The following is a 26,934-nucleotide window of genomic DNA, read 5'->3' as shown; positions in this document are numbered from 1 at the left end:
CGTAGGTGTACCGACTTGTGCTGAAAATGTTGAAGGCATAATCAGAGCACAACGGTGAGGCGGACCAGCAAACGTCCTTGAGAACGGCGCCCGCAGAGCCTGTGACGATAAGAATTCGGCACACAAGAATAAAATCATTTCAAATTTTCTGAGTTAGGTTTTCAAGAAAGGCGTACTATATTCTACCAACAAAGGTACCAATGGCGTGATTCTGCTGCAGATTATGATGTATCCAGTTTTATCTAATTTTTGTTTAGTTTGATTACTTGATAATTATTTCCAATGGAAATGCAGTTTTTGAATATGAGGGCTTTCGACAATTGACACAATTTAAGAATCTTATGGATGGAAATAGTTTTGATTTTCTATTTCTCACGTTGTCGATTCTTCTCAAATCACATTCTGGACCTCAGCACCTTTCTTTGGCAAATACCTAAGGTGTAATAATCCTGTACCAAAATAGTCAACCTCTTGTGAATCTAATAGGCGTTCGGTAGAAGACGATGACGTACTTCATTCAACCAAAAGGATTTTCAGATTAAGCTATTTAAAACAGCAAAACAGTAATTTTGAAACTTTTCAAAGTAATTTAATATTTATTTGATTTTCATATCATTTTCTGAAAGAAGGCCTAAGCCATCGATAAAATATATGAAAATTTAAATTTTCACAGCAATAGGCAGTTACCAGTTTTCTGTTGACATTTTGGGATTATGTTTAAATAAATACATGCTCTTATTATGGCTAATTGTTTTAGTCATATGTTCTAATTTCTTCGGTAGATTCATTGACAATTGTTACCGAAAACCTAACTCGATACTACTATCCATTGGTCGTAAATTTTGGCAACCGCAATTGTGCTACAACCACAATCACAATCACAACCTAAAGCCCATTCTCACTTTCGCTTCTTTCAACACCGGCACACATCAACCGGTTCTCAGCTGAGATGTTTTTCATATCTCGATTCGCGCCCATTTCGCCCATATATCGTAATCTAGCTCGCTCTACCGCCACCACCACAATGCTGGATGATGGTGATGAAGTTGGACTATTGGATGAGCGCATCGCCAGCATCCGCGAGAAACCGAAATCTGCCATAATACCGTTGCAGGTGATGTTATTGGCTCCCCGAGATAGCTGCTGCGGTCCTCTGACACTTTCAATTCTCAACGAAGACGAAGACGAGCTCCAGTAATAGCCCACAATAATTGAAAATGTTGGTGTGTATGTGTGTGAAACCCAGACACCAACGATGTTGTGATATTTCAGCACTTTTGATGTGACCTTATTTGATAGGTTTGTACTGGGCAACCCGAACTATGATGTAGCAATGACAACAACTAACGGCGGATACCCGACCGCACGAAAAATGAAAAAAATATGTTTTAATTAGTTTTATTAATTTTCAGTTCACTATGACCTGCGATGCAATTTCCCTGTTTAATGCAAGTAGTAAAAATAGGTTATAGAATTACTGTTGCATCGGAATGGCGTAATTTAACGAAAGGTTGCTGAACCGTATAATAATGGAGGTGTTATATTTAACTTTTCTATTAAATTCACCCAGTTTTATATTATTTATAAACGTTTTCGTTTTTACAAATCTAGTAAAACAAGTAGAAGATAATTTTTCGTAACAGTCTGAATCAAAATCCGAAACACTAGTCTGAAGTAAGAATTCGTTAGCGAATGGAAGACGATTTTTATTATTTTTGCCTTTCTCTATAGAAATGTAATAGAATAGCTGGAGAACCCGCCTTTCCATCGGAACTTCGGAGATTCCATTCGACTTAGTTCGACGAGATCGGGAAATGTCTAAAAAACCCTTCTTAGTCCACTTAGTGGAATTTTCATATATCTTGAAATGTCACCAGGAGGTGGGGTGGCTACATGAAGTTTTCGAAATTTCTGACGCCAAAAGTCTTAGAATTGCATGAAACGTCGAGATTTAGTGTCATCTCGAAAAAAATTTTTTTTGAAAATAACGACTTTCTGTGACTTTCCGATTTAGCTCAAATATTGCATGAGGACTTTTTTCGAGATGCTTAAACTTCTGAACAATAGCGCTTAACGAAATTAGAGGTAATCCCAAAATATATACATTAGAGCGGTAAAAAACAACGTGTTTTGTCGGTTACGTCACTTATACAATCATATATCCGAAACCAAACGTCACAACCATTTGATCTTTGAACTTGATGAATGGCCCGACAGTAGTTTTCAAACGAGTTTGGTTGAAATCTGTTCAGCCATCTCTGAGAAAATTGAGCGCGTAAAAAAATCTTCGAACATCAGGATCGATGCCAGTAACATCCTGATTATGGCATACTGGTCAACGAAAATGTCAACGGACTACGGAATACGGATTGGATGGCGACTGGCTCTGGACACGAACCCATGACGGTACGTGTTCACCCCTCGTTTGGCCTCCCTGTTTCATAGACAACCAAGAGATCACGAAAGCGAATACGTACAGCATGGACATGGATACGACAAAGAATCATCGGCTCCCCAAGTCACCAAGTAAATGGAGAGGTGTATCAGGTGCATGGAGTTTGGTCACCAGTCCAGACACTGCAAGAGTCCAGACAGATCCAAACGGTGCTGAAATTGTGGCGAAAACGGACACGTTGCTCGAGACTGCACGAAGCAACCCAAATGCATGCTGTGTCCAAAAACTAGTGCTGCTGTCAAAACCAGGAAAGCAGCTAGGAGATCCAGCATTGTACAGGCCGATCTCCCTGTTGGATACGCTCGGAAAACTTCTGGAGAGGATCATCCTTAACAGGCTGACCGAGTATACCGAAAGTGTGAGAGGGCTGTCCACGATGCAGTACGGCTTCCGCAAGTGAAAATCAACGGTAGATGCCATTCGTACCGTCGTCGAGCGTCGAGAAGGCGGAAAGGGCAACAGGAAGCATGGAGAGGTAAACTTCCAGCTGACGCAGTTTCTGTCCGGGCATGGCTGTTTTCGGAAGTATCTGTTTTGGTTTGGTCACGTGTCTTCCCCTCTTTGTCCGGAGTGTATGAACGTGAAGAAACATCGACGCACTTAGTCTTTGAATGCCCTGGGTTCGCGGAAATACGCAGGTATATGCGCGACGTGACAGTCGACAACATTGTCGAGGAGATGTGTCGCGACGAAAACACGTGGAACGTTGTTGACAGAGCAGTAACGAGGATGCTGTGCGCGCTGCAGAGAGAGAGAGGGGGGGGAGAAAGATAGAGAAAGAAAGTGTGAGAGATTGAGACATTTTCCGATCTCGTCGAACTGAGTCGAATGGTATACAACACTATGGGTCTCCGAGGCTCCCTTCGAAAGTCCGTTTTTCCAACAATTCTGATACCTTTCTATATTCAATATGAAGGAAGAGCTGAAATAGAACTTGCGCGAATTTTCTCGATTTTGAGAAAAGAATGGATTTGTTATATCTTGTTTTTACCTTTCTTTATAAATATAAAAACGTGATTAATCCACCTAGCAGTGAGATGATACCTTTTTTTATCAATCCTCATGTGTTGTTTGCATGAATATTCTTCGGTTTTTCAGTTTTCATGACATTATTTTAATGACTGCAAATCGGATTGAATTTGAATCTAAAAGTAGGACAATCGATTAAACATTCCATGATATGTCGAAGTAAGTTTCACTTTAGAGTTTACGGTAATTCAAAGTACTTCCAGTGCCGGTATTTAGGAGTCAGCATAACCCAAACCGATTTGTATGGCCATGAATTGACTTGACGAATAAATTGCAATAGTTTTGAGTCCAACTTTGAAGCTTTTCGGGATTGTCATCTTCCATATCGGTTTGAATTTAAAAAAATTCATCATTCACAGAATGATTCCAGAATCGGAAGTCAGAATTGGATAAAATTCATTAATTTTGCATGGGACTATAAGTTTATTTAATATTTAATTTTTGTTTCTTCGATTTGGCTTTTTTGAGAAAACGATTGAACTTTGAGAAACGATTCGATACTGAAACCGGAATTCTAAAATCGGTGTAGCCGAAGTCAGATAAATTGACATGAGTAGCTGTATAGTTTACATTTGTTTCAAAATGTTTGAAAATCAGTGTAAACATCTTTGAGAAATCGTAGTACGAATTAAATTTTTGGGTGCCTTCCGAATCGAAAACTGAATACAACCAAAAATAAAATAAGTTTATTTGGTTATCGACTATCCAAATCTGCTAACCCGATAAACCTGATTAATTTATGTGAAATAGTCATTTTTATACTGTATCACCTAAACCGGTAGTTGGATCTGACTGAAAAGCGAGATGATTTATAGGACTTAAGACTTCTCATTTGAATCATAGATGGTTTTGAAGTCTTGAATCTTAGGTCGGTTCAGCCATCTATGAGAAAAATGAGTTACACAATTTTAATTTTGTTTCACATATCATCCTGTAGTTCCGGAACCAGAGGTTGGAACCAAACATAATTCATGAAACTTGTTTGGAAGCATACGACTTTTCAAATGGATCTGAGTTTGTAGAAAACAGTTGAGTTATCTCCGGAAAAAATAGAGTGAAATTATTATTTTGAAAGCTAATCTCGACGAACTGATTCGAATGGTATATGGGTGTTATGTTCTTCCAGCATTTATTGCTGTAAGTAGTTTAAATCAATATAATTATGGAACTACTTTCAACTCGAAAATGCTGATATCATCTGTTTTACATTTGTCATATTCGAAGGATTATTTTGCCAAAAACGAACCGTGCTAAAATCGGTCCGAGGTAAAATGTCATGAAAACGGATGCTGTATACAGTCTTTTGGGTACTTAGAAACAAATGTATGTAACAGTATAGAAAATCGTGTTTTATTTTGCTTCCAAGCATTTCTTTGCCAGACAGCGCTCAAAACTTCTACTGCTGGAATAGGGGAAAAAGTCGCTTACACAAAAATTTCGATATCTCCGTTAGAAATGGACGGATTTTAACAATCTATGACTTGTTGGATAGCTATTACCGTGCGAAATCTAAGTCTGAAAACATATTCTGTTTTCAAGGTCAAATGTGACAGATACTGTAAAAAAAAAAAGAAAATTTTGACATAAAACTTTGTATAACTCAAAAAATAAACATCCGATCTCAAATCCATTTAATAGCGTTCTGGATGACGGGAAGACCTTTCATTTGCGACTAGTTTGATCAAAATCGGTCTAGCCATCTCTGAGATCTCGACCTCTCGATCTCGACAACACACACACACACACACACACACACACACACACACACACACACACACACACACACACTCACACGGACATTTGCTCAGTTCGTCGAGCTGAATCGATTGGTATATGACATTTGGCCTTCCGGGCCTCGGAAAATTTTTAGAAAGTTTGAGCGAATTCTATACCTTTTTTTATATATATAAAAAAAGGTAAAAAAGGGAAAAAATCGTTAACACTTGAGAAAAATGTATGTGTGTTGCTAACAAAGAGATCAATGCATCAGGGGTAGCTGGACAGATTTTGACTAATCGCAAATGGAAGGTCTCCTCGTCGCCCTGAACGTTATTCAATGCCTTTGAAATCGGATGTTTACTTTTCGAGTTATAATAAGGTATATGTCCAAATTTTAAGTGTTTTGACAAGATCTATCACATTGTAAACTAAATATTTTTGGAGACTTAGATTTCACAGGGTAATAACTATCCAACAAATTATAGATTGTTAAAATCCGTCCATTTTAAACGGAGCTATCAATTTTTTTGTGTAAGCGACTTTTTACCCCTATTTCAGTAGTAGTAGTAGTAGGACTGCTGTAAGAACATTACTTCGTACACAGATATACCATTCGAATTAGTTCGTCGAGATCAGAAAATATGTTTGACAAATAATTTCACTCAATTTTCTCGGAGATGGCTTAACCGCTTAATCTCCTCCATCTAAGATTCAAATGAAAGATCTAGATCCCATGAAATCTTCCTGTTTTTCGAGTCAGATCCGACTTCCGTTTCAGAAGATACTAGCTGATTAGTGTCGAAGTATCAATTTCACATAAATTAATCAGGGTTTTCGGGTTTGCAGATTTTGACAGTCGATTTTAAATACGTAAATTTATACGACTTTTTCTAGGTGAACAAATCAATATCAAACGCGTTCATCAAAGATTAAAAAATAAAATTTGATTGTTCAGAAAAAGTCAAAATAGCAACTAGAATTATGAAGATTTATTTATTTATTATTCTAGCTAAAGCAATAAAAATAGAATTATTTTTCAAAGTTTGGAACGTTTTGAAAGCACGGTATAGTTCTATATTTTTATAATTGAATAATACATTTTCTTTGGTAAACTTATCATGGTGAAGGTCATAGTGATTTTGAACGAAATACGTATCGAAAGTGTATTTTGAGGCTAGTATTGGTAACTCCGATTGATATGTAAGATGAGAGTGTGCAAATTGCGGTTAAACTCAAAATGTACAAATTTTTAGAATGTAATTATTTTTAATATCACGCAATGCACTAATAAATATACTGTTTTCCTTTTATTCACAGGTGTGTATATACAACATAAAGAGGATATCTCACCAATCGTAGAATGGTGTACGAACAAATGCAGGTTGGTGACAATGAAAGTAACAATCCGAGCTCTAACCTAATTTATGTGGTTGCGTTACGTATAAGTTCTTTTTAAATCAGAATTTCTAACAATTTCGAATTATAACGTGTAATTGAAAATTACACTAAAATTAAATGCTTTTTGTAAAAAAGAAAGCTTCGGTGACAGATTACTGAACTTAATCCTAAATCATATGCATATATTTGAATTAGCTATTAAATACTATTCAAAAAAATACGAAAGATACTTAATGGTTGCACTCATTGGTGTATGGTTGGCAAGTTGCATTTTTCACGATCGATTGCACCGTAATTTTGATCATTGCGTAACAGATCGGCTGAAAAGTTCGTATCGTTTCTATGAGAGGGCCACTAGAATTAAATCCATACCATTTTCAGTTAGTACCAAGCTTCAAAAGATACGTGTATAAATTTGACAGCTGTCTGATTATTAGTTCGTGAGATATTGCATTTTGAGTGAAGCTACTTTTGTTATTGTGAAAAGAAATGGAAAAAAAGGAATTTCGTGTGTTGATGAACACTACTTTTTTATGAAAAAAAGTGCCGCCGATACCAAAAAATGGCTTGATGAGTGTTATCCAGACTCTGCACCGGGCAAAGCAACAATTCGTAAGTGGCTTGCAAAATTTCGTACATATGAGCACCGAAGACGATGAACGCAGTGGAATCGGTAACAGCCTCCAAAAGAGGCTGTTACCGATGAAAACGTGAAAAAAATCCACAAAATGATTTTCAATGACCGTAAAGTGAAGTTGATCGAGATAGCTGACACCCTAAAGATATCAAAGGAACGTGTTGGACATATTATTCACGAATATTTGGATATGAGAAAGCTTTGTGCAAAATGGGTGCCGCGTGAGCTCACAATCGATCAAAAACAACAACGAATTGATGATTCTGAGCAGTGTTTGGAGCTGTTATATCGAAATAAAACCGATTTTTTTGCGTCGATATATAACAATGGACGTAACATGGCTCCATCATTTCACTCCGGAGTCCAATCGACAGTCAGCTGAGTGGACTGCACGCGATGAACCGAACCCAAAGCGTGGAAAGACTCAACAATCGGCCGGTAAGGTTATGGCGTCTGTACTTTGGGATTCGCATGGTATAATTTTCATCGACTACCTTGAAAAGGGAAAAACCATCAACAGTGACTATTATATAGCGTTATTAGAGCGTTTGAAGGACGAAATTTAAAAAAAAACGGCCTCATTTGAAGAAGAAAAAAGTTTTGTTTCATCAAGACAATGCACCGTGTCACAAGTCGATGAAAACCATGCTGAAATTGAACGAATTGGGTTTCGAATTGCTCCCTCATCCACCGTATTCTCCAGATTTGGCCCCCAGTGACTTTTTCCTGTTCTCAGACCTCAAGAGAATGCTCGCTAGTAAAAAATTTAGAAGCAATGAAGAGGTAATCGCTGAAACTGAGGCCTATTTTGAGGCAAAGGACAAATCGTATTACAAAAATGGTATCGAAAAGTTGGAAGATCGCTATCGCCTCTGATGGCAATTATGTTAAATAATAAAAACGAATTTTGGTAAAAAATGTGTGTTTCTATTAAACGATACGAACTTTTCAGCCGAACTGTTAACACGCGGAAATTTTCAACACAAGTACAGAATTGTAATGTACAGGTATGATCGTCTTAATTGATATTTTATTATTATCAACTGGATTTTTTTTATTCTTCTATAAGTATATCCGTGATTATATTCTCTTAGTAAACCAATTCAAACGTAAAGACTGTTCTGCACTTTCTTTTGTGTGTGACTTTTTATTGCATGGGTAAAGATGCATGGAATTTTAGTTAAAACTAATTTACCCGTTTACACGTGTTCAAAATTTTGTGTCGAAAGGTTATCGAGATGGCTTTCAAAATTGATTCGACAATAAATTATGAGCGAAGTCGTGGAGAATCCAGCAAAGTCTCAAAATCAGTTGAATCGAATCGACCGTGTTTCGTGTGGTAAAATCGTATCAAACCAACAAACAGATCATAATTGCCAAATCCTGTGCCGAGAATCTGTACTGCGAGTGATTGGTGCAGCTGAAATCGTAATGAACGAGAGAACGTACATTAAAACAGACGAAAGAAAATTGAAGAATGTATGTGGATGCGGTAAATTCAGCAAGCCGTACATAACGACCAGCACCACCAATGGCCAAATATACAAAGAAGAATGCCTTCAGAAACACATGTTTCCCTTCCTTTGTGAGAACAAAGGTGAAACTCGTTTACGGCGGGATTTGGCATCGTGCCGTTACGCGAAACCGGTGATGTAGTTGTACGAAACCAACGTTATTGATTTCGTACCCATGAAGGCAATGGCATTTTCACCAAACTCATCAAAGCTTTGCACATTTAGCCTACAAGAGGAGATTAATTAAATGAATAATGCAAAAACATACCTTATATGTGTGTGCACTTTAGCTTGAAATAATTGGTAGTAACCAAACCCCCTGAATGTCGAAAATTACGAATAACTCGGAAGTATGTATACAGTTCGATCAAGCAAGTGATTGATGCAGAGTTTTCCTAATTTAGTAGTAACAACAATTGATTTATTAATATTGCTTTTCATTCAATGCTAACCCGTACAATATGCAAAAAATAATGAGTTTCATTGTTCTCGTTATATTTTTAAATAATTATTATACATTGTAACTGGTATCATACCTTATGATCAAAAAAGAACCGGAATTTTCATTTTAAAATTCCCGCGCTTGTCCAATCGGTAAACTTTTATTCTCTCAATGTTGGCAGCACTTTTATACACATTCTTTAAAATTTTGACGCATATCGTACGATTAGTTTTTGTGTGGCGTCTATACAAAGAATTTGAAAAATTTTCGTGGGGCGATTTTTATAATGGATGAAAATTTAGAACAACGTGCGTGCATCAAATTTTGTGTTGCAAATGGATTTAAGTGTTCCGAAACATTGAAAATGTTAGAAAAGGCCTTTGGTGAATCGTGTCTAGGAAAAACACAGGCATACGAGTGGTATAAACGCTTCAAAGGTGGTCGTACAAGCTTGGATCAAAGTCGGTCCAAAATCAAAGTTATGCTGACTGTTTTTTTTCGATATTCGTGGTGTGGTGCACTATGAACTCCTTCCGGACGGTCAAACGGTTAATAAGGAATATTATTTGGCCGTTATGCGTCATTTGCGTGTGGGCATTCGCAAAAAAAGGCCAGACTTATGGAAGGAAAACTCATGGATTTTACACCACGATAATACGCCGGCTCACACAGCGTTGGTTGTGTCGCAGTTTTTGGCCAAAAACTCAACCAATATCATCAACCAAGCACCGTACTCTGCAGATATGGCCCCGTGTGACTTTTTCCTCTTCCCCAGACTCAAATTGCCATTGCGGGGAAGGCGTTTTGAGACCATAGAGACCATAAAAGAGAATTCGCTGCGTGAACTAAAGACCATACCTTCGGCGGCCTATAAAACTTGTATGGAAAATTGGATCAAGCGTTGGCATGCATGTATTGCCGCAGGAGGAGAGTACTTTGAAGGCAATAATAAGAAATTTATTAAAAATTGAAATTTTGCGTTTTTTAATAAAATTCCGGTTCTTTTTTGATCATAAGGTACATGTTGATGAACTAGGCCATGAAACTTAATGGTCTTAATGATTGACTACAGCATATCCTGAAGCAAGTGGATCCTTCACAGCGTTCTAATGAACTAATACTGATGATAGAAATGTTAAAATATTTATCTTCAGTTTCTACTAAATCCCCTCTCTCGCCCGAGTAAATGCTGGTGCACGGGCATACCGCATATTTTCTCTCCTACAAAATGGCTCAATCGTGAAAATTACGATATTAGGGAGCTGGAGATATGTCATCGCGGTCTGTGTTGCACCTCAGTGAAGACAAGATCGCGCGGATCTCGGTGCTAGTGACGAAGCTAAAGATGGAAAAATAGTCTCTATTGAGCAATCTTTGCACAGCAGCGAAAAGTGCAAATCAAGTTTTGCCGCTCGTCTATCTCGGTATGGGTGAAGTTAACGCGACGAGACCCCGCGTTGAGTCAAGTGCCGACCGGGACTGGTTTCCTAAGTCTACATTAGGTACCAAGAAGCTATGTGTGGGTAGACTAGTTCAAACAGTTGCATGTGTACGTACTTGTTCTTAGTCCGGTTGGGATGGTTGGAGCGAAACTAGAGAAAATTGTGACACTAATTTTTCAATCAACTATTATATAAGCAGCACATAACCTAACAAGATGGTTAGAGTCGGCTGCAACGGCGGAGATTCGGTTGCTGGAATTGTGTGGGGCTGTATCTACTAATGGTTCCCTCTATACTAGCATACGGCTGCTCGCTGAACCTCTCGCCAAGTAAGGCAGAGGCAACGTCAGCCACCAGTCAACGTCCTCTCCGAGCTCGTAATGAGGTCAAGGAAATACTCGTGTGTCTCTTTTTTTCTTCACAGCGATGCGAGTCTCCTCTATCGTTGTGGTGCTGCAGGGCTAACAAATCGGGTGCGAGGAGAGTTGAAGTTGGGGCCCGTTCGTGGCTTAGATTGGTCTCCAGCAGCGTTCGAGCTTCTGATGGATATCTAATGAAAGTGAGATGCTGGTGGATTTACGCGGCGTAATTCGATTTCGGTGTGAGCTAATAGCATTGATGAAGTAGTAGGTATAGCTCACTACCACATGATTGTAGTCCTCAAACCTGCAGTCAATTTTAATGTTAGATACTGTTTGCGGGTAGCTTAACACTTTTATTTTTATTAACTCACAGCTGACAGCCGTTGACTCTGGGCGAACTAATTATCGAAATTAGAAATCGAGTTTTATATTCAGTCCATGTTGGATTCGGAACATTATGCATGTTTAACGTTTTTTGTCTGTTTGATTAATAACATGCGTGAGTTTTTCCTGAATTTCAGAATTATTAACATGTAACCGCTTAAAAATTGGTTTTATTTTAGTATTATCAAATTTTATCACATTGTTTTCATAAATGATTAGTATTATAAAAGAGATTTTGGCAAAAAGATAACTTTTAGTTTTTTTCGAGTATCAAATTGTCAAACACATACATTTAATTATATCCATATTGGGTTATATGTTCTCTATGACTACTAATAATATTTTGTATTCACTTCTCGAAAACAGTTATGTTATGGCCTATTTTTCGAAGGGATTTGCATTGTTCGTAAAGGCGTGCTGTGTTTTCTTCTTCCGTACCAGCACGTACCGGTTTTGTATTGTTATTTTAGATAACGATTTGAAAGTTTTTACACTCAACACCCTGTAATTGTGGAACCGGGAGTCGGATCCGGAAGAAATTTTGCAGTAGCTTTTAAGACAATGTTAGCTCTAATTTAAATCAAGATTTGTGAAAATCCCAATAGTAGTGCCCAATTAAATTTATATACCTACAAACTAACAAATGCTGAAAACAAGAAGTATTTCGCAGTCAGTTTCATGGGATCTGTTTTTGATCTAAAACAATACCGAAGACACCAACTCAATACAACTAACCGTTTAGAAGATAGAGCTTTTTGAAAAGTTTCAAAGAATTTTTGCTTGGGCTTTTCCTAAAAGTTAAACTAGAGTTCAAATGGCAAACTGAAAATGCGAATTGTTCAATTTGGTCATGTTTGTCATTTGATCAAGTCATTTGATTTTCAAGTGTTATTTCGTGAAATAACTGCAATTAGGGTAACAGCACCCTGTTCCATCTGAGCCCCTATTTCCATCTCGTTCCTTCATCTCATAACTTTTAAAATGAATCATGTATCAAAATTTTTATTTAGGTTTTTGTCATTTTTTTCCATTAAGAGAATGGTAATGTAAATCCTTCAGTGATCGTTAATTCACTAACATGATCACTAATTCTCATAATCACACCACTATTCAATGTTGGATGACTTCATAATTAGTAATATTGACTTTTCACTTGTTTAGATATCGATTGAAAACATCTAAAATTACACAATAAAAATTTCGAAAAATATGAGATGAAAATTTGCGCCTAATTAACATAATTGTGCTTTTCATCTCATTACCTATCGCAAGACGGCTAAGTTTTCTCATAATGTTATGAATGTTAGGAAGTTTTTTTTCTTCCTTAAATTACCATCAACAATTATATATTCGGTATCCGTGACATTATAATATTAACTAGCTGATCCGTCGAACTTCGTCTTGCCCGATTTTTTTTTTTGAATTTATGTTTTCGGACAGTAGAATTGTCAAACGTCTTATGCTGTTAATTTATTTCACTGATTATTTGGCTGCGATGAATTCATCGAAAAGTATTGTGAATATGTTAAAAGCTTTTGTTACGCAAAAATTAAGCGAATACACCGATCGCCCTATCATCTTTTGAGTCAGTGTATCGAACAGCGATTGTAGATCTCTCTCAAACTAATGGTTTCTACATATGGGTTAAAAAGTGAAGCAAGAATAATTAAGATTACTACTTTAAATTGATTCCGCAAATTTACAAAAACTGCCCTTGCGACTTTTAGTTCGTCATTTCTCGCTAGTCTGGTGATATTATTTTGTCGTGTTTGATGAATGTTCGTAGCGTGACAATCAGAGGAAAAATTTCCGATTAACAATTTAGCGATAAACTTAATTTATATATTTTTAGCGATACTTTTAATTTATGATTTCTGGTCAGTCAGTAATTATTTAGTAAATTTCTGACATATCAGAAACTCGGATGATTCGCATGGCTAAGTTCGACTCCTCTGGTAGAAAGTAAAAGTTTTGATGCGAGAAACCTTCTTCTTACTTAAACGAACCTTGTTACGTCGAATTTTTCCACCCTTTATCTTCAAATCTTTACTCTTCCTTGAGTACTATGGCTCTACATTTTTCATATTCTTTCTCCTCTCAAATTTTTAGTTAGTTTGATATTGTTAAAAAACCGAAAGATAGAATGAGTAATTCTTGAACACTCTAAAGTTCGAGTTACCATTCTTTTAAATATTATTTCAATTAAGTTTTACATGAACACTGCATTCATTTAATATTTGTAATTATAGTCGTCTCATTAGTCGACACCACATCATTTTGTTTAGTACCCCACCTACAATTAACAAATGGTGGAGTCAATGCAGAAAATCTCACAACTAATGGTTTTCACCAAATTTTCGGGGACTTTTTAAAGAATTTCAAGACCTTTTATTTGCTTCATAGTTTGTGAAAATCAGTTAAGAAATTTCCGAGAAAATTGAGTGCACATTTTCTGATAAATTTGAACATATTTCCTTGTAATTTCGGAACCGGAAGTCGAATCCAAATGAAACTCATGAAAATTGTGTGAGGCCGTTAGACATTTCATTCGAGTCTAAATATGTAAACATCGGTTCAGCCATTTCTGAGAAAAGTGTGTGATTATTTTATTCCCTTTTTTTACATATCACCCTGTAATACCGGAACTGAAAATCGGATCGGGATAAAATTTAATAGCAGTCTATGGGTCCATAAGACCTTTAATTTGAATTTGAGTTTGTGAAAATCGGTTCAGTAATCTCTGATAAAATTGAGTGACATTAATTGTCACATACATACATACATACATACATACATACATACATACATACACACAGATATTTTGTGATCTCGACGAACTGAATCGAAAGGTATACGACACTCGGCCCTCCGGTTGTAAAGTCGGTTTTCACAGCGATTGCATAGCCTTTCTATATGAGAAAGGCAAATCCTGTTTTAATCCACCTAGTGGTGTAATGATACCTTTCTTATATACAATATTGTGATATTCTATTGAAAATTTTTCTCTACGATTTTTGAAAGAAACCAAGAGATTGTTTGTGCATTAACTAGTATAACATATAGAATGAAACAGTGCTTTGTTCCTTGAAAAAACGATGTGAGTTCACTATTATATGCACTTCCGGCACCGGAACCCGAGAACCGGTATAATCGAAGTCGGTTCGTACGGCCACCTAACATGACGTACAAACTCTACTTTTTTCTGGCCCGAATGACCTTAAGGTTAAAACCTCTATAATCGAAATAAAAATATTATGGATCAGACATTTTCGATTACTTCAAGACAATCGAAATCAATGAATAAAAGATTTAAAAAAAAGAACAAACTCTCAATTTTTTGGTTCCTGCCTTCGAACCAATTGTGAAAACTTGTTTTAGAGAGCATGCTTTCGAAGAACCATAACGCATTCAGAATAGATCACTATAAAAATGAAATTTTTCGATTAAAACCCAGATTTAACTTCAATGTTCCAGTCATAAGATCCGTGTACGTGAAAAACGAGCATATGTTTGATGCGATTAGTCAGTATGGATTGGTTTATTCTGAAAATATCTTCAAAATGTTACAGTTACATAATGATTATCATAAAACGAGACCTTCGAACATACAGGGTCCACCATCTAACTTTTTTTTTTTAACTCACGTTTATTTCGACATTGGTAACCTTAATGTCACTTCTGATTTGACAGAAACTTAGTTTTATCTTTCCGCTGAACGAAAATGGTTGTCTATACGCTTGAGAAATACGTGAAAATAGCTTGCGATCAGCTTGAAGAAGACGTCGATTTTTGCCAAAAAATCATCGTCTCGGATGAGGCACATTTTCATCTCGAAAGCAAAGTCCTGGCATTACATTCCTTTTGTGGAATTTGGCCTTTCTGTTTCAACAGACTTCGCAGCCGATTTTTAGTGTACAGAATCATTGCATGGCTAGTACTATGGATCCTACTGACACTAAGAATCCTTCCAGGTCGGGGCTCGAACATACGACAACTGGCTTGTAAGACTAGCGCCCTATGCATTGAACCACCAACCCGGGCCCATACACACATTTTCATCTCTGCGGGTAGTTAATAAGCAAAATTGTCGCATCTAGGGGACGGAAAACCCACACGTTATCATGGAGAAACCGATGCATCCTCAGAGAGTGACGGTTTGGTGCGGATTTTGGTCTGACGGCATGACTGGGCCATTTTTCTTCGAAAATGAAGCAGGAGCCGCCGCCACGGTCAATGGCGAGTGCTACCATGATTAGCCATTGGTTCTTCCCGCTACTTGAAGAGGATGACTTGGACATCATTTGGTTCCAACAAGACGGCGCTCCGTGCCACTCAGCCAACGATACGATCGAATTATCAGTCGAAATTCGGATGTCGTTTGGCCGCCTCGGTGCTGTGATTTGACGCCAGTAGACTATTATCTTTGGGGGGCTGTCAAAGATAAGTGTTATGTGGACAAGCCAGAGACAATTCAAGCCTTGAAGGACAACATTCGTGCAGTCATGGCTGAAATAAAGCTGCATACAATCGAAAATGTACTAAAAAACTGGACCTTCCGTATGGCGTACTGCAAGGCCAGCCGAGGCTGCCATTTGAATAAAATTATATTCCACAATTATGAAACAATAAATTTTGAAATCGGATGAACCGTTTGTGTTTTATTGCATGTTTAAAAAAAATGTTACATGGCGGACCCTGTATTTGTGAATTTTACATAATTCTCCTATTTCTATTTTAAGTGCTATGCAATCCTATGAAATACATACATAATCCTTGTGTCTGAAAGCGATAATACTTTCTTTTAACTTTCGATCGACACATCGTTTGAGTGTAGTACTGAATACTTTCTAACCCCTCGGGTTGTTTTTGAGTAGGGTGAAATAGTAAAATGCTCCCACTTGAATTTGTATTACATGAATTAAATATAATTCTAAACATTAGTTCTAGGAGAACCATTACCGTTTTTGCTATACAAAGAGCTTACGGGTCGAAACTGCTCTTAAACAGAAGTAAAACTGATACTAACTGTTTGAAAGGGAAGAAGAAGTTTTATGTGGGTGCATATTGCCCGGTGATTGTCATGAGCTTTAATCCGTTGGTTTGATAGATGTTTACCCGTTGTTCAAGATCATCCTGCCTCTATGTTCAGATATTCGCACTTCGCGTAATTTAAATTGCATATTTTTCATGTTTTCCACGATCGGGCGTCATGCCCAGCATATATTTCAATAGAAAATTTTTGAGGGTTTTGGAAAATAAGATATTTCATGTAATTTTCAATGCATTCAGCGAGTATTTGTACGTAATTTTGAGAAATAATGATTACGGAAGATAGATTCCGTGTTATTCTCTATAGTTAAGATATAGCAACATTTCCTTAGGGGGTGCGTTTTACCCCATCTACCCCTATCACTCTGAATTTTTCGTCATAAATGAATCATGCATGGGTATATTATTCTGCAATATGTTCATATTTTCAAAAAAGTGCACGAGCATTGTATTAAATTTTTTAAATGAATTAAACAGCCATGCGTCTCCATCGAATTTCTATCACATGGAAACGCATGGTATTTAGTTCTAATAACATGGGGAGTATCCAACTCAAACTACGGACTTAGAACAAATATAAGTAAAAAAGTTTCATCCTTCGTGTATGTTATGCAAATAAGTACGCTTGACATAATTTACACAGCAATATGTAAGAAGGTAGCTTCATTTGCGCATTAGTTCATGAACATGTGTGCCAACTGACAATTATATTTCACAATATAATTACGCTTGGAGAAACTATTAATACTTCTTTTGAAAACGATCAACACCAATGTTGATGCAAAAAGAGGAATGAAAAAGGCATTACTTCACTTCTAGGTGAGTTTTTGTTTATGAACTCTCATCCATATTGAAAATCTGCTAAATGCATTTGATTGTTCGCGGTTTTTAGATATTCCTTTTTTACTAAATTATGTAGAACATTCAAATAGGTAGGAAGCGGCTGTAACTGTTTGCTTGTAATTAGTTGCTCATTTTATGTTACTTGTATAAACAACGACCAAATCGAACGGTTTCTGAGAAATATCTGGTCAATTCCGATGCGTCGTTCATATTGTATTATTCTATTTTTAACTTTTGGTATTGCACAAGATTTTGGCAACTATTTGAAGAGTTACAATTTGTACATTTAACAGGAAAGGTCGAGAAAAGACGCATATATGTTTGAATTTGACGTTATTTTCAAGAGATTCAAGTTTTATACTAATCTAAAACATAAAACAAGCCGAATAAAATAAAAAAATCGTTCCAAATGTGTCAAATTCTATAAGTTTTTGATAGATTTGTTCTTTCAGAAATAATAAAGTCCTGTTGCTCTGTACCAATTTGTAATTATACAATGCTTGACAAGAGACACTTTTAATCATTATATTCTGAAGATGAAGAAATTCAAACTAGTAATGCATTATTAGGGTTCTGTAATGAAACAAACTGACCGGAGAACCATATTTAAATTAATTAATTAATCATCTCATATTTGAACGAGTATAAAACCAACGGGGAAACATGTTGAGTGATTTGAAATTTTCGATAGAAACCTATCATGCTGGATAATGTTTTTGTTTTATTATTGTTCACATTAATTCAGCATACATAAAAGCGAAGCAAACCCCTAAAGAAAACATTACGGCTAAAGACAATTATTTCTAGTGCTTCTCAACGCTTCTACTTGAAAATAAGCAGATATTTTTAAGTATATATGAGAGTATATATCGGAAGAAAGATTACTGAACAATCAGTAAAATGGCATGTTGCCGATCTAATTCGGTATTTTAATGTCGAGCTAGAGAATCTGTTTTAAGTGTGTAGTGTAATGCGAAAGGTTTAACATACAAAAATGCTATGAAAGTTGTTAGTAAAAGAAAAAGAACTCCTGGTCGCTTTTACGATATGGTCAGTGGCACCCATTGTATCTATTCTTGGCTGTAATGCTTTAACCGTCCAAAAACCATACGTCGTCTAGGCAGGTTCAGTCCGGAGAAAAATATTACTGTTACCAATCTCCTAATATGTAGACCTTTACCCTAAAGCAACTAATGCTCAATAATTATTTGTTCCGAATATCACTTAAAAACTTTCAAGTTCACTGGGCGATTCCGAACAGTTAAGCATTGAAAACAAAAGGCAACCTAAAAATAGCCATCGACTAGTCAGTGATTCATATATCATGAAAAACGAGAGTGACTCCATTTTCCGATTGCTTCACTAGCCGCCTCTTAGAATGTAAGAAAAACTACATAATGACCTTCCGATCATATGTTCGACGAGTCACTCTCCCATATAGCTATGAACGTGTGCAGACGGAACGCACGAAGATCACACCATGACGTGAGAACCGTTGCACAGTTTAAAAAAATCATTTCCCTTTCTCTTTCAAACAACTGAACCAGTCAAACCAGTTAGTGCACGCTAATTCAGGGCAGAGGTAGAGGACCAGTGGAAACTGGAAATCGTGTTTCTATCACAACCGTCATCATCATCGATTCCATCAGTCAATCGCACATTTCACACCGTCCATTTCTTAACACTCTGAAACTACAACTCCAGCGGGCTGAAAAGTCGACCACAATCAAGTTTAGCCTAAAGCTGGATTGCACAATCTAGTACTGCACTGTGCCTTAGCTGAGCAAGGTATAGCATTATGTAAAAGAGAACTATCAATGAGCGACACTCACTACTACCGACGAATGAATGCCGGGCTCTGGGAGCAAACTGACTAGAAATGTTTGTTTTCCGTTTCGGTGTGTGTGTGTGGGCGCGGAGAAGCTTTTGAAATAGTCGCTCTTTGGACTACCGGCGGTGCACATAGGCGCTGCTAACTTCATGATAAGACTGATTATGGCATCATCATCATCATCGCCAACATTAGCTGTAGCAACTCGCAGCAGCAGTGGTATACTGGAATACTTGGCTCCACTGTACACTCTAGCAGATGTTAAATCGCTCCTCAACGCGCTCTTTCTCGTGTTCTCTTAAATTTAGCACACAGAGCGAAATTTAGCGCGCAAAATAATTTTTCACTTCGATTTTTTTCTATGTAAGTTTCTGTTTTGTTTTTCTCCTTGTAGTCGAATTGCATTGTATGGATGGATGCGTTTTGTAATCGTGACTGAATGACTGGGTTTCTCCATACATAGTAATAGTGCCAGTAAGTTGCCGATTGCTACACGGCGTAAAGGTGGGATAAGAAGTTTTTGGACAATCTGGCTAGATTTTTGAGCACTATCATTGCAGTTGAGCTAAGGTACTATTAACTTACAAGAAAATTGGGGAATTGGGCTTATTTGGAAACTGATTGAGGGATTGTGGGTATGATCAAATAGCGAAAGAAATATTTTATCAAGGTATTATCTGTGATCAATCGAAGTATATTTCACGTAAAACACGAATATCAAAGATTTATGTGTACACAAATATGCATAATGGATTATTTATAGAGTGTACCAACTATTGCTTTTAAGTTTGTTTCACTATTAGGAGTATAAGTGAGTTCAAGCCGTTTTTGTTTTCAAAATTTGAAACTTCATTGACAACAAATAGTAACAGGAAGGTGCAATATTTGGGTAATACGACAGGTGAGGTAGCACTTCTCAGCTGAGCGAAACTAATCATGGTTTTACCTATTGTGCCGCATGTAGGCGAGAATTGTCACGTTGCAAAATTACTTAGTCGTATCTGTAGGTGCATTTAGGTCATTTTTCTAGCAATGTTCGGCTCAAACGTATCAATTGTCACTGGTAGACCTCTCCCGTGATCCTTTCACTCGGTTACAGTAGCTCATAATACAACACACCCAATAGGTTCCACAATATACAGAGCATAACCTTTAGGCCATGAATATTCTGAACAACCGTCGATGATGATGCATGACCGGGGTGTCCATGCGTTGCTTGACGTTTTGGATTATCATAATGGATCCACTTTTCAATCAACCAACAAAAAAAAAACTTTTTCTTTTGTACCGTTGAAGCAGTTGTATGCACGTGACTAAACGGATTTCGATGTCCTTTGGCTTCAATCATACGGCACCCAATTGTCTACCTTTTGGCTGAATAATTTCGAGTGATTTTGCTCTTGTGTTTGTAACGGGTCTTAATCGAGCAATTCTTCCAATTCTTCATCTTCAAACTTTGGTGGCGTTCCGGCTCGTTCTTCGATTTTCAAATCTTTTTTTTTTGTATCGTGTATCGTGATCAAAATTGTCACTTCTAAATCGTGCGTCCGCCTACAGCTAGAGCATGCTCACCATATGCATCCACCAAAATACGATGACTTTCGGCGGTTGCATTCTTCATATTGAGAAGACCACCACCAAAGCATCTGAAATCGAAAACATTTACATTGTAAAATTTTGATTTGCTAGAGGTAGGAATTAAAACATAGGTTAGCTGCATGGAAGGCAATCAGTTTATGCATTACGCTAATCCCGCTTCCATGTTTAATTTTAAGATTCGGAAACATTCAAATACGATTTAGCTAAAAATGATTAATTATCGGAACATTCAATGTGTACATAATTAAGCTCATCTCATCCTTATCCTGTAATGTAGAACGAGTAAGCTCCAAACTGTACTGGATATCGTGACTGTTCAAAAACCATCCTAAAAACGAGTTTTGTGCTCTCCACAAAAATTCCTTTGCATTGAGCGCTTCCAAACAAAATAACAATGTTTCGCATAAAAACCTCATCCAATTTATTAGCAGTTTTTTTCACACTTTTTGTGCTACCTTCACTTTCAGTGAGCTCCGAGTTTTGAGAAACCCAGGCGTAACGAAGAGGATTGCACCTGGGGATTGATGGATTTCGAAATGAGCACAGCACACAAGGCAAAAGCTCAATACCTCGTTTCCTCCTCTTCATAGCACTACTCATGCCGATTTCATTGCCTCGTGGCTCGGCTGTAGTATTGCAGTCCAGCCAGCAACATTCAATAAACCACCCATATAAGGTGAACGTGATGAACGTGTAGTACTTCGGGAGGCTCTCCACGCCAGAGCTGAGAAGAACACATATTAGCTCGTGTGTCGGAGAGAAGACCAAAGGAAAAAAGAATTATGTTATGGGAACATGACGCCACAATAAGTTGCACCAGAGATGGCCATAGGAGTAGGTAGCCATAGCTAGCGCATCGTAGGAAAGGAGATACGCTACCTGATTAGTACCAAGTGACTGCAACTCTTGCTATTACAGCTTATTGTAGTTGGTGTTCCTGCACGCAAATCGAAATTAACGGAGATCTTGAACGTTGGCGTTACTAGTGGAAGTGTGCGCGGATCAGTCAGTGATTGTTTATTTGACGCTTTGAACTTGTAACTCGTTTCGTTCTTAGAGCGTTTCTCTCTATTATCATTCCCTTAAACAAGCCCTCACACAACTTATTATGAAACGATTGAGCTAAAAAAGTCTTACTAAATGTTTTCACTTTGCTGTTTTAATCTCTTAGAAGTACTTCATTTGAGACATCAAATTCTCTAGTAAACCTATCGTTTAAAAATAGCCTTTTGGCGAAACCACCCTCTGTTCCCTCGATCACCAACGACCAAATCCAAGTGTGCACACTCACGTGTGCGTGTGTGGTCCGAACTTTTTTTTCTATTTGGCGGTCGGTCGTTGACCCGAGTAGGCCGAGAATTCTACTTACAAGTAGCTGACTACCGCTGGCACTTAATTCAGAGCAAGCGAACGGTAACGCTGACAACGACGCACCGCTCTTGGTCCAATGTGTACTGAATAGTAGAAGAAAAATCACACTCCGACTGCCCGTAGAAAGGGGCAGACAAACACACTAGTGACCAGCCGACAAATGATTGCTTCATCCCTTCTGAAACAGGGTCACTCTATAATGATGGTGACAAGGTGTGCTTAAGTGGAAATGAATATTTGTAACAGATTCAGTAGGTACAAGATTGGATCACCTATGCTTCGAATTTATGCATACACACCAAAATATTTATACGGATATCGGTAGAGTTTCACTGATTTTCAAACAGCTGTACATTCAATAATCAGTTCAGTAAAAGATGCATTTGCTGAATGATTAGTAGAGTTGTACTGAGCTTCGATCTATTATAATTCTACTGACTTGTTCATCACTCAATAGCGACTTTCGGCAAAATTTACAAAACTACCTTCAAATAATAAACGTCTTGGGGACGGATATAGTGTGATGGGTGAGTCCATGCCTTTCACGCAGCCCGCCTGGGTTCGATTCCCAACCCCGCACATAGGGTCAGAATTTTTTTCTTATCCGAAGAAAATGAACGTCTTAATCTGTAAAATATTACCGTGCAACTAGAACATTTTTTTCCAATAAAATAATTGATTTACGCATTATGAATGATGGTTTGCATTTACTCTCCTACAATATTTTATTCAAATATAATGATCGTATATCATTCGGTTATCATCGTTAGCGTTCCAATTCCAGTAGAATATAGGATCATCAATCATTTTATTAGAGTGCTGAAATGAAAGCTGTAAAAGGCTTTTAGCATATATTCACCCAAAGAAAATTTACCGTCAAGAGTCAGTATTATCTATTTTTACACAGTAATCAATTTGCACCGCAATGTTTTCTCTACAAGTTTCGAAATTTTCACATAATGAAAATGACGTTATTTGACGAATCTGTATTTCTACTGAATGTATAGTGATGGTTACAGAACATGTTTCATTATTATCAATTGTTGAAAATTGGGAAAACTTTTACTGAGTTTGACAAAGGAAATGACATTTCAAGCTTACAGACCATGTCAGTAAATGTTTCGTAACTTCTACATCGGATTTGTCGATATTCAGTAATTTATCATGAATATACAAACTTTGTATACTACGAAATATTATATCATATTCAGTAAATCTAACTAAAACCGTGAAATAAAGGATGCATAAATATGCCGTGCATATTTTGTTCCAATTAACCAATTCATTTATACGTACTAAATAATATCTCAGAATTACAGCCCGGTAATCAATTTTAATATCGTTATTTTCACTTGAGAAGCCTGGAGCTGATCCAGGTTAGATTAGGTTAAACAAACTATTTTCACGAATCTGAGTTAGGTTTAAGCCAAGATTACCGCGCAATCACTCTGCTGAATGCCGCCTACAAGGTCTTATGCCGTCGACTTTCACCGATTGCAAACGAATTCGTGGGACAATATCAGGCAAGATTTATGGGTGAAGGTGCTACCACGGACCAAATGTTCGCTATCCGCCAGGTGTTGCAAAAGTGCCGCGAATACAATGTGCCTACACATCACTTATTCATCGATTTCAAATCAGCCTACGACACAATCGATCGAGATCAGCTATAGAAAATCCTACGGATTCCCGGACAAACTGATATGATTGGTCAAGGATACGATGGATCGAGTGATGTGCATTGTCCGAGTATCGGGGATAAACTCGAGTCCCTTCGAAACTTGCAGAGGGTTACGCAAGGTGATGGCCTTTCGTGTCTGCTATTCAACATTCCTTTGGAGGGTGTGATAACAAGAGCGAGAATAAAGTGGCACGATTTTCAGTAAGTCCGTCCAGCTACTTAGTTTCGCTGATGATATTGACATTATAGCACGCAACTTCGAGAAGATGGAGGAACGTACATCGGACTAAAAGCTGAGGCCAAGTGAATCGGAGCGGATTGGGCTCACTGGTGACTGCCGATAATGACACCAACAGAGAAATTCAGAGACACATATTATTGTACGGAAATCGTGCTAATTTTGGACTGCGCAGGACGCTTCGATCGAGCAAAATTCGCCGTTGTACGAAGTTAACTATTTACAAAACGCGGATTAGACCGGTTATCCTCTACGGGTACGAGTCCTGGACAATGCTTGTGGAGGATGGAGACCAACGTGCACTGGGTGTTTTTGAACGGAAGGTGTTGCGAACCATCTTTGACGGAGTGCGGATAGAAGACGGTACGTAGAGAAGACGAATGAATCATGAACTGCACCAGTTGCTGGGAAGACCAAACCTCGTCCAAACGGCCAAGGTCGGACGGTTATGGTGGGCTGGACATGTTGTTAAAATGTCAGAGAACAACCCGGATAAAATGATCCTCGATAATGATCCGACCGGTATAAGAAGAAGAAGAGAAGAACTCTTCGTAGCTACCGAGGCTGGCGGCGAACAGCCATGTATCGAATAAACAATATATTGAATGGTTGGAAACGAAAAAAATCTTGTCAAGATACAATAAAATGTATTGTAACCAATAGATCTAATTGTGAATTAATTGTTTATGCTGTAAAATCAATGGTTTATTTTTTTACGGGTAGTCATGCATGATTCTTTCACGTTTTATATTCTATAATTAAGTTTTATAAACCGTTCCTCAGGGGATGCGTATTGCCACATCTTCCCCTACATTGAGCAACTGAGGTGTAAGCGAACGCGATTTTTAAGACAGACCCATACGTATGGGTACAATCGAAAGCCGCTGCCATTTCGCAATGATTGAGAATTGGACAATTTTTATGGCTGCGTCCTGTTGTTTACACTTTTCACTCATCTCTTGTGTTGCCGTTTATTTATTTTATTTCGATCGACCCTGTGTGCAGGGTTGTGAATCGAACCCAGATGAGCTGCGTGAAAGGCATCGACTTACCCATCACGCTACACCCGTCCCCTGCCGTTTATTTATTTCCATAGGCTTTTTTCAAAATGCTTAGACTTTCAATAGAACAACGTCAGAATATTGTGCACAAATGGTGCACAGAACTCGCACTGTCACTGAGAAACATCAGTCGAAATACACGATATATAAAATAAGATAGCAAAATTGTCGGTACCAACATGTGATTAGTGCACATCGTAGGATAGGCCCTTTCAAAAGTTCTAAATATAATGTTCATTATTCGATTTTAAGCATTCAACTTAAACATATTGCATATAATTTCGTAGGCTTGGTCATGAAGCATGAAGGATATAAGCGGACCTTACACGATCATTGAAAATGTCATTACTAAAAAATAATATCATTTTAATGAACGTGTATGGTGCAGAAATGACGAGTTTTCTATGCAAATTTGAAATATCATTACTAAGTCATCATTAAAAATGACAAAAATAATTCTCGTGTAAGGGCCGCTATAGAGCCGAGCAATAAGCATTTTATTTGTAACATTCGTAAGAGCCAATCGCCCGAGTTCGCCGACGTGATGCTTGCTGAGATTTCGAATTGTATAATCATGGGCGACGAAACCTATGTGAAACTCTTGTCAGTTTTATTGTAAGAAAACTATGGTCAGGTAAGCTATTTGTGATTCGCACATTTTAAAATCTTCAACATTTATTGTTTTCTGTTATTTTTTTGAGTATAGATTGCGGAATCTGGGTCGACGATCTCGAATCATCTTACCTCGAATTGTACGCGTCATATGTTTTTGTACACTACATCATCTCACCTTGGTATATTCGGATTCAAATTGTATTGGATAACCATCAGCTTAGTTTGAAAACAATAGTAGGATCTTCGTGCTTTCGAAAGCGTAAAATTAAAATCACCAGATTCAAATTATTTAAAAACAACTTTCTTCGATGCACTGTCCTAATTCAAAAAAGGACGAGGAATGATTAAAACATAACGAGACTTTTTAAATTCATCGATTTGTATTCGTTCGATCGGCAAATTATTTGTTTACTATGTTGCTGTACTTGCCAGGTCTGTGAATGTGTATTGATAGCGTGTTTACTTTGCCACCAGCTTTCAGTGAAATTATACATGTTTTAGTGTGCTAAGCGATTTTTCATATTTTTTAAAATTCATTTGATTTTCTCCAGTATTTCTGTGTGTGTTCGGCAGAAGTAAGTCGATGCACGTACTGAAATACACGGTGACATTGTTATTGATATTTTTACATATATGAATATTTGTCACCCATTCCGAAGCATTTAATTATTCTTAATATAATAAATAGACTTACTAGATCATTTATGCTTTGCGTGATATTTGTAAAGGCAGATAAGATATATTGGTTTTAGCAAATGTATCGGACCAAAATTACCTCTTTCTAACGGTGTAGTTAAAGAATTCATACTTAATCGTATTTTTATTGAACAGTTTAAGTTTATATGTATAAAGGAAAACTGGAAAACTCATAATTGCAGTTCTGAAACTACTTAGGCTGTGAATAATTTCGCGGGCTATTTCAAACTTTTGGTCAAAATTTACATTCCGATAGTCATTTTCTGTCGAGTAGTGAAATTTAACTAAAACTATGACCCAATTCAAAATTTTACGAATGAAAGATAAAAATTACTTCTACGAAATTTCTTCTTTAAATCTTATGTGAAAGAAAATACTACAAAAAAGTTTTGATGCATTATCAAACAAAAACAGTTCTTCTTACGTTTTTACCTTTGTTTATAAATAATGTACGCTCACAGTTCGTGCTCGCATCTCACCCGACGCAGTCGAAAATCGTTTACGGTCATAACAACAGAAACAAAGACAATACGCCAGTGAACAATAGAGTGTACGGAATGGTCAAATA

The 26,934-nt window shown here is 37.3% G+C and overlaps 1 protein-coding gene across 5 annotated transcripts in view; it reads left to right on the top strand.

Moving 5' to 3' along the window:
* LOC131435202 (myosin-G heavy chain) overlaps window positions 1-26,934 on the top strand; it is a 96,228-nt gene that overhangs the window by 28,670 nt on the left and 40,624 nt on the right. For 3 of the 5 annotated variants that reach the window (XM_058602845.1, XM_058602848.1, XM_058602849.1), the window contains exon 2: window positions 6,521-6,584. The exons of the other annotated variants lie outside the window; for them this stretch is intronic. The gene's annotated coding sequence lies outside the window, so the exon portion shown is untranslated. The remainder of the gene's footprint in view (window positions 1-6,520; window positions 6,585-26,934) is intronic. 5 annotated transcript variants of the gene reach the window in all.

Source organism: Malaya genurostris, chromosome 3, assembly GCF_030247185.1.
Source record: "Malaya genurostris strain Urasoe2022 chromosome 3, Malgen_1.1, whole genome shotgun sequence".
Lineage (NCBI taxonomy): Eukaryota > Metazoa > Arthropoda > Insecta > Diptera > Culicidae > Malaya > Malaya genurostris.
Note: the sequence above shows the minus strand (reverse complement) of the source record. Positions and strands in the feature narration are given on the sequence as shown.